Source organism: Sapajus apella, unplaced genomic scaffold (genome assembly GCF_009761245.1).
Source record: "Sapajus apella isolate SASKATOON/1434 unplaced genomic scaffold, GSC_monkey_1.0 scaffold4, whole genome shotgun sequence".
In the NCBI taxonomy this organism is placed as follows: Eukaryota; Metazoa; Chordata; class Mammalia; order Primates; family Cebidae; genus Sapajus; species Sapajus apella.
Window position 1 is genome coordinate 26,103 of NW_022436944.1, and position 14,169 is coordinate 40,271.

Sequence of the window (14,169 nt, forward strand, 5' to 3'; positions counted from 1 at the left end):
GCTTGCCTCCTCATTGTCTCCCAGCCCCTGCCTGCGTTGGCCATGGTCCCTGAGCACCCAGCAGAGCTTCCCCAGAGATGGACCCTTACCCAACCCTGCCATCTCAACTGTTCTTATGATAATGTGAATACCTCTCACCTATTCTGTCATCTTAACTCTTCTTCTGCCTCACCCCCAGCCGCCACTGTAACTGAACGTGTGGTCATGTACACACCTGGCCCTACCCACTGCTGTAACTGATCTTACTCTGTAACTTTCCACTGCCCACCCCAAACCTGTAAAACCAACTCCTATCCCACTGCGCTTTGCTAACGTCCTTTTCTGGGCCTTAGCAAAGGGCAGTGGAATAGGAGTTGACCTGCACTGAGGTGAATAAAGAGCCACTTTGCTCACACAAAGCCTGTCTGGGGTGGGGGAGGGGGTCTCTTCATTCAAAGCGTGAATTTTCAACATTTTGGTACCAAAACCCAGGATAGGGGGACTCCTACAGGAGACCAAACCCCCGTCCCTGCTCTTGTGCTCCCTCCATGAAGAGATCGACCTACCGACCCAGGTCATCAGGCCAGCCCACACACACACCACCGGCTGTTTTGGTAAGCAGTCTCTCTTTTTTGTCTTCCCATTCTTTTATCTTTTCCTTTCCACTTCCTCCCCCTTTCAGTTTCCTCATTTTTCCACCACAAACACAAGGAAAATCCGGTAAACCAGGTTCTTCCGTGAGGTTTGGGACCCGAAAAACCCCATGTAGGTCATGGATCCTGGGACCCAGCTTCCCCAGGGGCTTGACTATCATGGAGACATTCACCCTAGTCACTCGCCGACCAGGCTCAGGGCCGATATTGGTGGCAGGTCAACATACAGGACGCTCTCTTTGACTGCTCACCAATGACAAGGTTCAACCCAGGCTCACCGAGGGACGCCTGTTGAGCGGCTGGGTTGCGTGCCTATTCTCCTTGTCTCTGCTGCCTTTCCAGAACCACGGGAAATCGTTCATCCTCTATCCCTCCTTCCTCTCCGCTGGCCTGTGTTCTAAAGAACCTCAAACATCTCCAACTGTCCCCTAACCTAAAACCCAAACGTCTCTGTAAACACTGCGTTCTCTTTACTGGGCCACTGTGTGGTCACAATACAAGTTAAACAATGGCTCCGATTGGCCAAAAATGGCAGCTTTCACCTCTATTTTATAAAATTAAGACAATTTTTGTCACAACATGGTCAAATGGTCTGAAATTCCCTACTTCCAGGCATTTTTTTTACACACCAATCCCTCCCTAATCTCTACCACTTCTCTTCGCTTCCGTCTGCCCCTCCTTCCTCTGCGGGTAAGCCAGAACCCTCCCTGTCCATCAACCTTCTCCTTTCTCCTTCCCGTCTGTCTGAACCAGGCCTTAATCCAGGACCTAACCCCACCCCAGAGCCTTCCCCCTATTCCTCTGCCCACAACCCACCTCCTCATGCCCCCGCTTTCACCTCCCACATTGTACGCGGCCCAGCTTACAGTTTAGTCCTGTGGCTAATTCCTCTGCCCCTGCCCGGCAATACCCCTTCCAGAGGTGACTGGAGCCAAAGGCATAGTTAGGGTGACGTTCCTTCCCTTTATCCGACCTTTCCCAAATCGACTACCGGTTAGTCTGCTTTTCATCAGATCCTCCAACAATTCACCCAGTCCTGTAACCTCACCTGGACTGACTTAAGTGTCATCCTTACTTCCACTCTCACCCCTAAAAAACGCTTAATATGCATTTTATCATCCAGTCAACCCCAGCATTACAAAAAGGTACAAAAATTAAAATCTGGCCCTCAAATCCCACTACAGGAATTAGGCAACCTTACCTTCAAGGTGTTCAATAACAGGGAGAAATCTGCCCAGCGGTAGCGTATCTCAGAACTACAGATGATAGCCTCTTCCGTAAGACAAACCCCAGCCACACCACCGGCTCACAGAGACTTCAGAGCACCCAGGCTGCAGGATGTACCTGCCCCTCCCGGACCTTGCTTCACGTGTTGGAAACCTGGCCACTGGGCCAAGGAATGCCCGCAGCCCGGGACTTCTGCTGAGCCCTGCCCTGTCTGTGCGGGGCCCCCACCGAAAGTCGACTGTCCAACTCAGGTCGCTGCTCCCAGAGTTCCTGAAGCTCCAACCCTCAGCTTGGCGGTTAAAGACTGACGCTGCCCGAGCATCTTGGAAGCCCCCTGGACCATCACAGATGCCAAACTTCTGGTAACTCTTACGTGGAGGGCAAGTCCATCCCCTTTTTAATCAGCATGGAGGCACCCATCCCATGCTGTCTTCTTTTCAAGGACCTGTCTCCTTGGCCACCATGCTGTGTGGGAATTGACGGCCAGGCCTCCAGGCCTATCAAAACTCCCCACGTCTGGTGTCAATCAGGCCAGCACTCCCTTCCACGTTCTTTCCTAATCATCCCCACCTGTCCAGTTCCCCTGTTGGGCCGGGATATCCTAGCGAAATTGTGTGCCTCCTTGACTGTTCCTGGGCTACAGTCACACCTCATTGCTGCCCTCCTCCCCAAACCTGTACCTCCCTTCATAGCTCCCCTTATGTTCCCCAACCTTAAGCCTAGGGTGTAAAACACCACCTTCCCATCCATTGCTACAAGTCACTCACCCCTCCTCATCCCCTTAGAACCTAACCAACCTTACCCTGCCCAGCCCCATACCCCATCCCACAGCAGCCTTTAAAAGTAAAGCCTGTTATCACCTGTCTATTGAAACATGGCCTTTTAATTCACCCTCCTGCTTCTTCGGCACCTGTACTCAAAGGGGCATCACGTATTCCCTTCCGAAGCCCAAATTTCTTCCCATCTGTTGTAATCTTTCACCAGCATACACACGCTGCCCCTGCCAACCGCATCCAGTTAATTTCCCAAACCCCAACCCCCTCCACCAAACAACAGCTTCTCTCCTTCCTGGGTGTGGTTGCTACTTCACCTCAGGATACCAGGTTTTGCTATTCTAACTGAGCCATTGTATAAACTCACTAAAGAAAACTTATCCAACCCTATTAATCCCAAATCCTTTCCTCACTGCTCCTTTTGCTTCTTAAAAAATGGCTTTAAAAACTGCTCCCTCCTTAGCTCTCCCCAACCTGTCTCAGCACTTTTTCATTCTATACTGCTAAAGTCCAGGGCTGTGCAGTCAGGATTCTCACATAGGAGCCAGAACCATGGCCCGCAGCCTTTTTATCCAAACAACTTAACCTCACAGCCCTGGGCAGGCCCTCCTGACAATGCGCAGCAGCAGCTGCCCCCCTGATACTCTTAGAATCCCTCAAAATCACAGGCTCCGCCCCACTTGCCCACTAGCTCTCACCGCCTCCAAAGCTTTCTCTTTACACCGCACACACGTTCAGCCCCTCGCCATCTCCAGCTTTAAGCAGTCGCCCCTATTGCTTAAACCGCACCTCAAAACGTCTGTTTCTATTATTTCCTAACTGTGCCCAAATTCACGGCACTCATTTACTTTTACATGCCCCGCTTTTCTTTAAGTTGCTGGTTTACACTTTTCCTCCAGGCAATTACAGCTGATATTTCGCTCTTCATCTGGCTCCCGTTCTCTGCTCTAACACAATCTTGTTAATGAAAATGAGTGGTTGCTTATAGATACCGCATGCGTCCTCACACAGCATGAACACAAAAGCTCTCCCTCCGCACAGTTACCCCACCAAGCCCTGTAATGGCCGCAGCCCTTGCTGGTTCCCTTGGCTTTCGGGTCCAAAGCTCCAGAAAAATGTTGTTTTTATGTAAAGCAGCCTGGCCCCGTATATAATGCCATCAATAAATGAAGAGACAGAGCCCAAAAGCACACGAATCAGGCAGGTGGTTATTCTGGATCTGGCTGGACGGGCTGGACGCTGTCTAACTGGAGTCACGGCTCCTCCCAATCCTTACTCCTTTAGCACCCATCTTTCTTCTTCTCCTGTTCGGACCCTGCATCTTCTGCTTAGCCTCCCAATTCATACAAAACCGCATCCAGGTGATCACAAATCAGCAGATGTAGCTCTGGATGACCCACAGTACCGCGCAGTGCCTCTAAGTCCCCCAGCAGCTTAAGCATTCGTAAGGCAGAACGTATTGTGCAGACCCTCCTTATTTGCACACCTGTCCTGTTCCCATTTCCACCCTGTCTCCCCTGCTCAAAAGAAAATATTTTTAGGTGCCCCCGCAGTCCCCTGTCAGGCACGAAGTAACCTTAAGAAACTTCACCCTCAGCCCCAGAAACCTGTGCTCGCCCCCTCTTCTCTAATTCTTTCTCTCTATATATAAAAAGACAGGTATGTCAGGTCTCCATATGCAAGCCTGGAGCCTGAAAGTCTGAAGTCCTGCCTGCCTGGGCTGATCGTCTCCCATCCCACTCCCCCGGCCTGTGTTCGCCATTGTCCCTGAGTGCCCAGCGGAGCTTCCCTGGACAAGACCCTCACCCAACCCTGCCATCTCAACTGTTCTTATGATAATATGAATGCCTCTCACCCATCCTGTCATCTTAACTGCTCTTCTGCTTCACCCCAGCTGCCACTGTAACTGAACTTGTGGTCATGTACACTCCTTGCCCCTACCCCGCCACTGTAACTGATCTTACTCTGTAACTTTCCACTGCCTGCCCCAAACCTGTAAAACCAACTCCTATCCCACTGCCCTTTGCTAAAGCCCTTTTTGGCCTTAGCTGACGTGCACCCAGGTCAATAAGCAGCCACGTTGCTCACACAAAGCCTGTCTGGGCGGTCTCTTCATTCAAAGCACAAATTTTCAACACCCAGGAGGCGGAAGCTGCAGTGAGCCAAGAGCCCTCCACTGCACTCCAGCCTGGGCAACAAAGCAAGATTCCATCTCAAAAATAAAAATAAAAAACAAAGATTGTGAGGCTAGTGGAGGCTGTGACCAAGCACATGACCCAAGCTTTGTTGGCAGTAGCTGAATTGGAACTAGGTTATCACGTTCACAGGGTGCCATGACGGCCTCCTGATTACAAGATCCAAAGTGAGACTGGCACTTCCATTAACATGCACATATGTTTGTCTGCAATCCATGTATGAGCACTTTCATGCATCAAATTTTGCCAGGAGTCTCTCATATTATCTTTTATTATAGTCACAAAATTCTCTGCTCTTCAGTATAAATACTTGCCTTTTTATAGTTGAACGCTGGGAATGCAAGCGATTTTCCACACAGCCAGCACCTACATTTTCCAAATGTGGTTTTCACCGTGCGTTGGGATTTACTCGGGCTGGCTGGCAAAATAGGAGGGAAATATTAGGGAAAGTTAGAAATTTATAGCCTCAAACCTTTTGGAAGGCCGAAATGTTTTAATGGAATGGGCTAAAGGCAGCCAGTTCATTATGTTAAAATTTTAAGTCATAGGGTGAAAGATAGGGACAATGAAGTTTCCCCAGTGGCCTGTTTACCCACATCCCGTTGTCTCTAGTCTAACTGTTCACTCATGTAAACCCTGTGCTAAACAACCCTCTCAGCAGGAGGTCGAAGGGGAATTACACGTGAAGGGTGTTTTCTCTGGGCCCAAAACATAAAGCTTTTATCATTCAAAACCACTCTTTGAACCATGTTAATTATCCACAAGTGTGTTAACTTAAAGCCTCTGTTATTCAATCTATACCAAATAAATGTAAGAAGGTACAGGGAGTCATGGCTGGGTTTGCTAAAACCGCCCTCTAAAAGCAGTTAACAAACATCCCCACCCCATTCAAAATCACTGTACTGGTTGTGAGTGCATTCATTCATCTGTGCCTAAGTCGGGGTCTGCGAAACAAACCTCCACGGGTGGTGTGGCTGTTTTATTGTTTGAATTAGTGTTACCTGATGTGAACATTCATCTCTTCCAGCTGCACTCCCACCCAAGGGGCAGCCGGGCTAACAATACCGCTGGGAACAAGTCTCCTCAAAGGAGAAGAAAACACTAGCAGGATGTGACATTCTGAAGTGCGAGGACTTTTCCCAGGTCTAAAGTTTCTGAAGGTGGCAGTTAGTGTCTCAGTCTCCATGGGGTCCAGAATTTGCTGCATAGCAGGAGGTGACAAGGAGCTGCTGGATTCTTGGGTGACGTTAACACTGGATGTGTGCTTGCTCTGAGCTCTGGAAGTCACACCTCTCCCTGGGTTGGTTTTTTTTTTTTTTTTTTTTTTTTTTTTAGTAGAGACGGGGTTTCTCCATGTTGGTCAGGGTGGTCTTGACCTCCTGACCTCAGATGCTCCGCCCGCCTTGGCCTCCCAAAGTGCTGGGATTACAGGCGAGAGCCACTGCACCCAGCCTCAGGTAAGTGTTCTTTACTCAGTCATTTATTCACTCACTCGGCTAATTCATTCATAAATTCCATTGCTGTAATTTAGTAATCCCAAATAACCTAAACTTCCACCTGCCATGCAATGCCCTCACCACACATCTTGCCTGGTCAGCTAATTCTTCCCAGGGATTTCCCATCCCTGTAATGCCATTAAAGTGTCTAAACTAGGCTGACAGCTTATAAAACAGCAAGTCAGAGTAAAAACAAAACTGGGCTTAGATCCAACAAATCACAACTGTCACAGAAGAGGCTCAGCCAGGTGCAGTGGCTCACGCCTGTAATGCCAGCATTTTGGGAGGCTGAGGCGGGTGGATCACTTGAGGTCAGGAGTTTGAAACCAGTCTGGCCAACATGGTGAAACCCCGTCTCTATAAAAATACAAAAAACTTAGCTGGGCGTGGTGGCAGGTGCCTGTAATCTCAGCTATTCAGGAGGCTGAGGCAGGAGAATTGCTTGAACCCAGAGGGCAGAGGCTGCAGTGAGTTGAGGTTGTGCCACTGCACTCCAGCCTGGGCAAGAAGAGTGGAACCCTATCTCAAAACAAAGAACAACAACAAAACATGCTAACAAAATGCTGTGGCAGGTATGACTTGAGAAGTCATTTCTGAGACAAGGGATGGTACCTGGGAGCTGTCCAGCTTCTGAAAATATGCGACAGGAGACAGAAGAACTAAGATTCTCTACACAGCAGGACAATGTGCCTCTTGCTGTTGAGGAGACTGGGAGTGGACAATCAGCTTGGGGCTAAGAAGCCCCTGGGAAAAGGCCCAGACTGCACTGTTGAGCCAGCCCGGGGGCTCAAACGCCCCCAAATCCCCACACCTAATGCTGTCCAGAAGGCCACAGGCCACACCACTGCTGGGTGAGGTTGACGAAATGCTGCCTTCTCACATCGGGTTCTAGCAACTAACGTAAAAAATGTAAATAATGTTACCAAAATTAGGATTTTATGTTGTTTCAATTCAAACAGAAATTCAGTTGAGGAATTAATAGCCAGGTGTGGTGGTTCACACCTCTAATCCCAGCGCTTTGGAGGCTGAGGCGGGTGGATCACCTGAGGTCAGGAGTTCGAGACCAGCCTGGCCAACATGGTAAAACGGCATCTCTACTAAAAATACGAAAATTAGCTGGGTTTGGTGACACGCGCCTGCAATCCCAGTTACTTGGGAGGCTGAGGTAGGAGAATCGCTTGAACCCAGGAGGTAGATATTACAGTGAGTCAAGATCACACCACTGCACTCTAGGCTGGGCAACAGGGTAAGACTCCTCAAAAAAAGAAAAAAGAAATATTGTCTCATTTAAAGTAAAAGTAAAAACATTTTGAACTTAGGAAAATTTTCTCAGGCAGGGTTTCCCTTGTTTGACTTAAAATTTTTCAAAATGCAGTCCAGAGAGTGGTATAACGATACCCCTATACACAAAACAGATTTAACAGTTACTAATATGTTGTCATGTCTGCTTCGTGTTTTTACATTATGAAATATTGTAATTTGCAGATCTCACAAAATTTCACTCCTAAATACTTCAGTATGCACCTATAAAAAAAAAGTAAGCATGAAAGTGGGGTGTGGTGGTGGGTGCTGTTGTCCTACCTACTCAGGAGGCTGAGGCAGGAGCATCGCTTGAGCTTGGGAGGGCGAGGCTGCAGTGAGCAGTGATTGCACCACTGCACTCCAGCCTGGGCAACAGAATGATACTCTGTGTCTAAAAAACAAAGTATGCATGGTTTCCTTCAAAACCACAATAACGTATGGTAGCTGACACATTCAAAAAAATCCTGCATATTATCACTCAGGAGGAGTTTTCTTTCTTTCTTTTTTTTTTTTTTTTTTTTTTTGTGACCTAGTCTCACTCTGTCACCAGGCCAGAGAGCAGTGGCGCAATCTCAGCTCGCTGCAACCTCTGCCTCCCGCGTTTGAGCAATTCTTCTGCCTCAGCCTCCCGAATTGCTGGGATTACAGGTGTCCACCACCACGACCCGTTAAGTTTTGCATTTTTAGTAGAGACAGGGTTTCATCATGTTGGCCAGGATGGTCTCGATCCCCTGACCTTGTGATCCACCCGCCGCGGCCTCCCAATGTGCTGGGATTACAGGCATGAGCCACTGTGCCCGGCCAGGAGGAGGTCTTCAAAAACCAGTTAACCTCAGAAGGTGGGAGAAATGCCAGGCCACGAGGACACAGCCATGGGAAATGATATTTACATGGCTAAGAATCTGAGTTTCCTGTGAGAAACAACAGAAAAAAAATCTCCTCCTTGTACAACGAGAGAAAATACTATTTTTTTCCATGAAACTATAAGGGTGTGGGCAGTGTAAACTCAAAATTACGCATGAGAGCTTCCCCAGAGCTCCGTGTGGGTGGAGAAATGTGTCCTAACTGCCACCCTACCTGCCATCTTGGTACTGGGAACATGTGAGAATTTCCTAGCCCGACACCCTGTGTCCTGGCTTTTCCTAACAGATGCAGAGCAGTGCTCCTGGCTCCTGAGGACCCTCTGGGGATGGCTCTGGTCAGTACAGCCCTTTCTTTCTCTGCTCTCAGCCGAGGTGCACATGCTCTTTCTGAAGCACTGAGACTCCCACTGCAGCTGGCCTCAGCCCCATCCTCTCCCTCACTCCAAACTTCCTCCACTCCTCTGTCTTCACCGCTGGTCCCAACACAGCCACCTGCCCCCAGCAGACCACACCGGAGTCCTGTGCACTGCAGCTGCTCCCACAGACTCGTGCCCAACCCTCACCGTGGTCCTGGCTTTCAAGGCCATTGCGCCTGGGAGGAGACAGAGGTGTCGGCTGGTGTCAGGGCACTTGAGCCATTCCCATTTGCTCCTGATGCAGGTGACTCTGCCTGTGAGATCTGGCTGGGAACCTCTCTCCCACCCACTGCCAGAGATACATTCTGAGCCCAGACACAGCCTCCTTAGTCCTCGGGTGTCACTGCCTGCTGGAGCACCCTAGAATACGTGGGAGGCTTCAGTGTGACTTTCCCGGTCAGGATCCCATCTGACACCTGCATGGAGGCAAGTCACTGATGTTCAGCTGGAGTTCCACAGGGTCTGGGTCACCTTCCTTCCCGTCCGCCAAGAGCAGGTCTCCATCCCAGCCCCTTGGGTGGAGCTCCAGGCTGCATTTTTGCCCCCAGGGCTACACCACCCTTCCCGTAGTCTAAGGCCTGATAGGAACACCCTGCAGGGTGAGGGAATAAGAGAGGTTCCAGGTGCAAAGAAAGCATCAGCAGACACTTAAGTTACCCTCTGTACAAAAAAACAAATGTACCCTTTACCCACCTGTTGAAAAAGTAAGCTCTGTGTGTTTACTTTTCCCTGAAGTGCCATCACTTCAGGGAAACCAGCCCCTGAATTACCCATTTCAGAAGCGTGGCCCCCAGGTGCACGGGGTGGACATGAGCAGAGGGGAGGGGTGTGCTGACCCACCTGACCCTTGACCCCAGCACCGTGCAGGGAGAAATGCAAGGGGTGGGCTTGGCTGCTGCCCTCCACTGTCACAGCAGGTGAGGCAGCCTAACGTCTGAGCTCCGCGGAGCCCTCTGACGGGAGGAACACCGTCCCCAGGATGTCCGTAAGGAACAGAGGCACTGAGACCACTCATCAAACCAATACCCTATTTTACTAAAAACCACATGTACATTACATTTTACAAAACAGTCCCTTCCTTAACCCCATAAAAGAACGGGGATATTGGGGAGCTATGGGAACAGGGTCCCCTCCAAATGCTCAGGGCCACCTAGGCCTCCCCAGAACCCTGGTCCTTTGCAGGGCGGGGGCAGCAGAGCCTGCTCACTGCTCCCATCAGCCCAGGGTTCCTGGAGCCCGTCTGGAGTCCTCAGTGCCTACCCAGGGCCAGAGGGACCACCTGGGAGGCCGGCCTCAGCTGGACTCACAGCCACTCCCTGTCTGGGAGGCGTCCAGCCTCAGGAGGAGGAGTGCAGGTATCCATAGTGGTTGTGGTCAGCCTCGCCCAGGGCCACTGTCAGTGACAGGCTGGGCTTCCATTCCAGCTCCTCCTCCTTCAGGCATTGCTGTGGGGGTTGGGCTTTGAAGAAGTCTGAGATGTAGCGGACCTGGCAGAGTGGAGGAAGGTGAGACTGGGCAAGGGCTGGGCAGGCACCAGGGACATGAGCAAGGGCAGGAGGGGGAGGAACAGGGTCCCAGGTGGGCAATGAGAGGAAGAGTGCCTGTGGGGGGAAGAGAGCCCTCTTGGTGGACAACCAGTGGAGAGCACTGGGGCGCTGACAGGCCAAGGGAAGGGCTGCGGTGTGCAGGCAGGAGACCCAGGGAAGGAACTGGGGGAAGGTGTCCAGGGAAGGACTGGGTTTGGGGAGAGGGGTCCCAGGGGAGAAATGGGGGGAAGGGAGGGGCCCCCAGAAAAGATTGGGGTTGATGGAAGGGGTCCCAGGGAGGAATGGGGGAAGGAGGGGTCCCAGGGATGGACTAGGGTTGGGACAAGGGGTCCCAGAGTAGGATGTGGGGGGTAAGGGAGGGGTCCAGAGAAGGACTGGGGTTGGGGGAAGTAGTCTCAGCAGAGGAATGGGGGAAGGAGGGGTCCCAGGGATGGACTGGGGTTGGGGAAAAGGGTCCCAGGGGAAAAATGGGGGGAAGGGAGGGGCCCTCAGAAAGGACTGGGGTTGGGGGGAGAGGTCCCAGGGGACAAATGGGGAGAAGGGAGGGGTCCAGGGAAGAACTGGGGTTGGGGGTAGGAGTCCCGGGGATAAATGGGGGGAAGGAGGGGTCCCCTGGAAGGACCACGGTTGGAGGAAGGGGTCCCAGGGGAGGACTCCGTGGGGCAAGAGAGTGTAGGGAAGGACCAGGGTTGTGCAGGGAATGGTCTCTGGACAGCACAGAGGGCGAGTCAGGGTCAGAAGCTCACAGTGAGGCCAGCCACCAGCGCCCCCTGCAGGAGGTCAGCAAGGACGTCGCTCTAGTGGTGTTTGTGATGAGACACAGGGGTGTAGCCCACATAGAGGGCAAAGGCCACCAGGAAGAACTGGACCATAGGCCGCAGCAGCCATGCCCACTTCCAGCAGAGCCGCACCTGCACGTAGAGCTGGGACAGGAGAGGACGCCTCAGCCTGTGCCCTGCCAGGCACTCCCACGCCCACTGCACAGATAGCAGCTCCGAGGCCAGGGGCACAGAACCGGCCAGCCCAGGGCCTCCTGATTTCACAAACAAGTCAGTGAGTGCCCCCATCACCACCACGACCCACCCATTTTACAGCTGGAAAAAATGAGATCCAGGGAAGGGAGTGAAGGTCGAAGGGCGGGTGGCTCACTCGGCATCTTCCAACCTCCCCTGGCCCCTGCCCCTCCCGCAGAAGGGAGGGTTCAACATGGGAGCTGCCAACGTTACAGGCCACCAAATCCCAGGAGCAGAGGCTGCTCCCTCTGTCCTTTCCAGTTATCTGATGATGGAATCAGAGTCTCCAATTGGGGCTGTGGCATGAGACACCTTACCCGTGAAGACTCTGAGGCCTGAACTCAACACCCAGGGCAGACGGTAGTGTCCAGCAAACAGGCAACACCGGTTTCGTTTTCACTGCATTTCTTTTCAGCATTTTCTCCCATCTGTGGAACTGAGGTAAGATTTCTTTTTATATAAATTTGAAATCCCGTGAAGGACATGAATGAAACACAGAAAATAGGAAGCAACAAAAAACTGGCAAAAAAGTCACAATCAACTTTTTTGGAACTAATCAAAAGCTTGCAGGAACCAGAGGAACACTTGATTAATGTAATCCAGTTCAGGCCGGGCGCGGTGGCTCACGCCTGTAATCCCTGCATTTTGGGGGGCCGAGGCAGGCGGATCACGAGGTCAGGAGATTGAGACCAGCCTGACCAACATGGTGAAACCCCGCCTCTACTAAAAATATAAAAATTAGCCAGGTGTGGTGCCACATGCCTATAATCCCAGCTGCTCGGGAGGCTGAGGCAGGAGAATCGCTTGAAAACCTGGGAGGTGGAGGTTGCGGTGAGCCAAGATCATGACACTGCCTGGGTGACAGAGCGAGACTCCATCTCAAAAAAAAAAAAAAAAATACAAAAAACAAAGATAATCCAGTTGGAACTCAGAACAAACAGCTTTGTGGCATTTTAACTCATCCTTGTCCCTCTCCCACTGCCTAGACTGTGGTGGCCTGAGGGTAACAGACCACAGGCCCAGCACAGGTTCCAAGAAGGAGCCTTATTTGCAACTGCGAACTGGGGTATGGCTCGAGGGCTGACCTTGATCTCACCCGACTGGACATTCTCCAAGTGCTGAGGTGCTACCTGGAGGACATTTGTAGGAAATGTTTACAACAAATTTGTTAGTCTCTGCTGCCTGGGGCCACGAGAGCAGATGAGGCAAAAAACAGTGGAGCCAAACAGCGTAGGAGGAAAGGCCAGGGAATAAAACGCTCTAGGGAATGAAGGCTTGGAACCTACAAGACCAGAGCAGTGCAGGAGCTTGGAAGAGGCCTGCGAGGCCCCTACGCTCTCACATCGGGCTGGCCTTCCAGCTCTGCACAAGCAGGAAGTGAAAGTGAAGGCAGAGAAAACCTGTTTCACTGTGGAAGGGCTGACCCCACAGCCATGGAGACCCCTTCTACAAACTCAGGAGTGTGTTGTGGGTTTTTTTTTTGTTTTTGTTTTTGTTTTGCTTCCAGATGTTTAAAGACATCTCTTTCCTATCACTAGCTGACCGCCAGGCTAAAAGAACAGGAGGAAATGGCCACTCATGACAAAAGATAGAGACTTCACAATCAGAAAAGTCATTAAATAACCACGGCAGCAAACAGCAAGAACACACCCCAGGGAGGAGGGAAACTCCTATTTCCAAGAGTGGCCACATTATAATATTCTAAACACACAGTTTAAAACAAAACAAAACAGGTCAGGCCCGGTGGCTCACGCCTGTGATCCCAGCACTTTGGGAGGCTGAGGCAGGCGGCTTGCCTGAGGTCAGGAGTTCGAGACCAGCCTGGCCAACGTGGTGAAACCCTGTCTCTACCAAAAGTACAAAACTTGTCCAGGTGTGGCGGCGCATGCCTGTGATCCCAGCACTCAGAAGACTAAAGCAGGAGAAGTGTTTAAACCCTGGAGGTGAAGGTCGCAGACAGCAAAGATCGCACCACTGCACTCCAGCCTGGGTGACAGAGTGAGACTCCGTCTCAAAAAAAAAACAAAGAAAATAGGTCAGTTAAGATTATTCAGCCGGGCCAGGCACAGTGGCTTACATCTGTAATCCCAGCAATTTGGGAGGCTAAGGTGGGTGGGTCATCTGAGATCAGGAGTTCGAGACCAGCCTGGCCAACATGATGAAACCCCATCTCTACTACAAATACAAAAAATTAGCAGGATGTGGTGGTACACGCCCATAGTCCCAACTTCTCGGGAGGCTGAGGCAGGAAAATCACTTGAACCCAGGAGGCAGAGGTTGCACTGAGCCAAGATCATACCGCTGTATACTGCACTCCAGCCTGAGTGACAGAGTGAGATTCTGTCTCAAAAAATAAAATAAAAATAATAAAAATGAAAATAGAAAAATTAGCCAGGAGTGGTGGTACACACCCATAATTCCAGCTGCTGGGGAGGCTGAGGCAGGAGAATTGCTTGAACTCAGGAAGTGGAGGTTGCAGTGAGCTGAGATCGAACCACTGCACTCCAGCCAGGGCAACAGAGCCAGACTCTGTCTCAAAAAAAAAGAGAGAAAAAGATTATTGAGCCTGAAAGGGCTCGGGGGCTCACGCCTGTAATCCCAGCACTTTGGGAGTCCAAGGCGGAAGGACTGCTTGAGCCCAGGCATTCCAGACCAGCCTAGGCAACATGGTGAGACACTATTTCTAAAAAAAAAAAAAAAAAAAA

General features: G+C 51.0%; 1 pseudogene; it reads right to left on the reverse strand.

Moving 5' to 3' along the window:
* Positions 1-10,035: 10,035 nt before the first annotated feature.
* Positions 10,036-14,169, reverse strand: part of LOC116537654 — an 8,630-nt pseudogene continuing 4,496 nt past the window's right edge.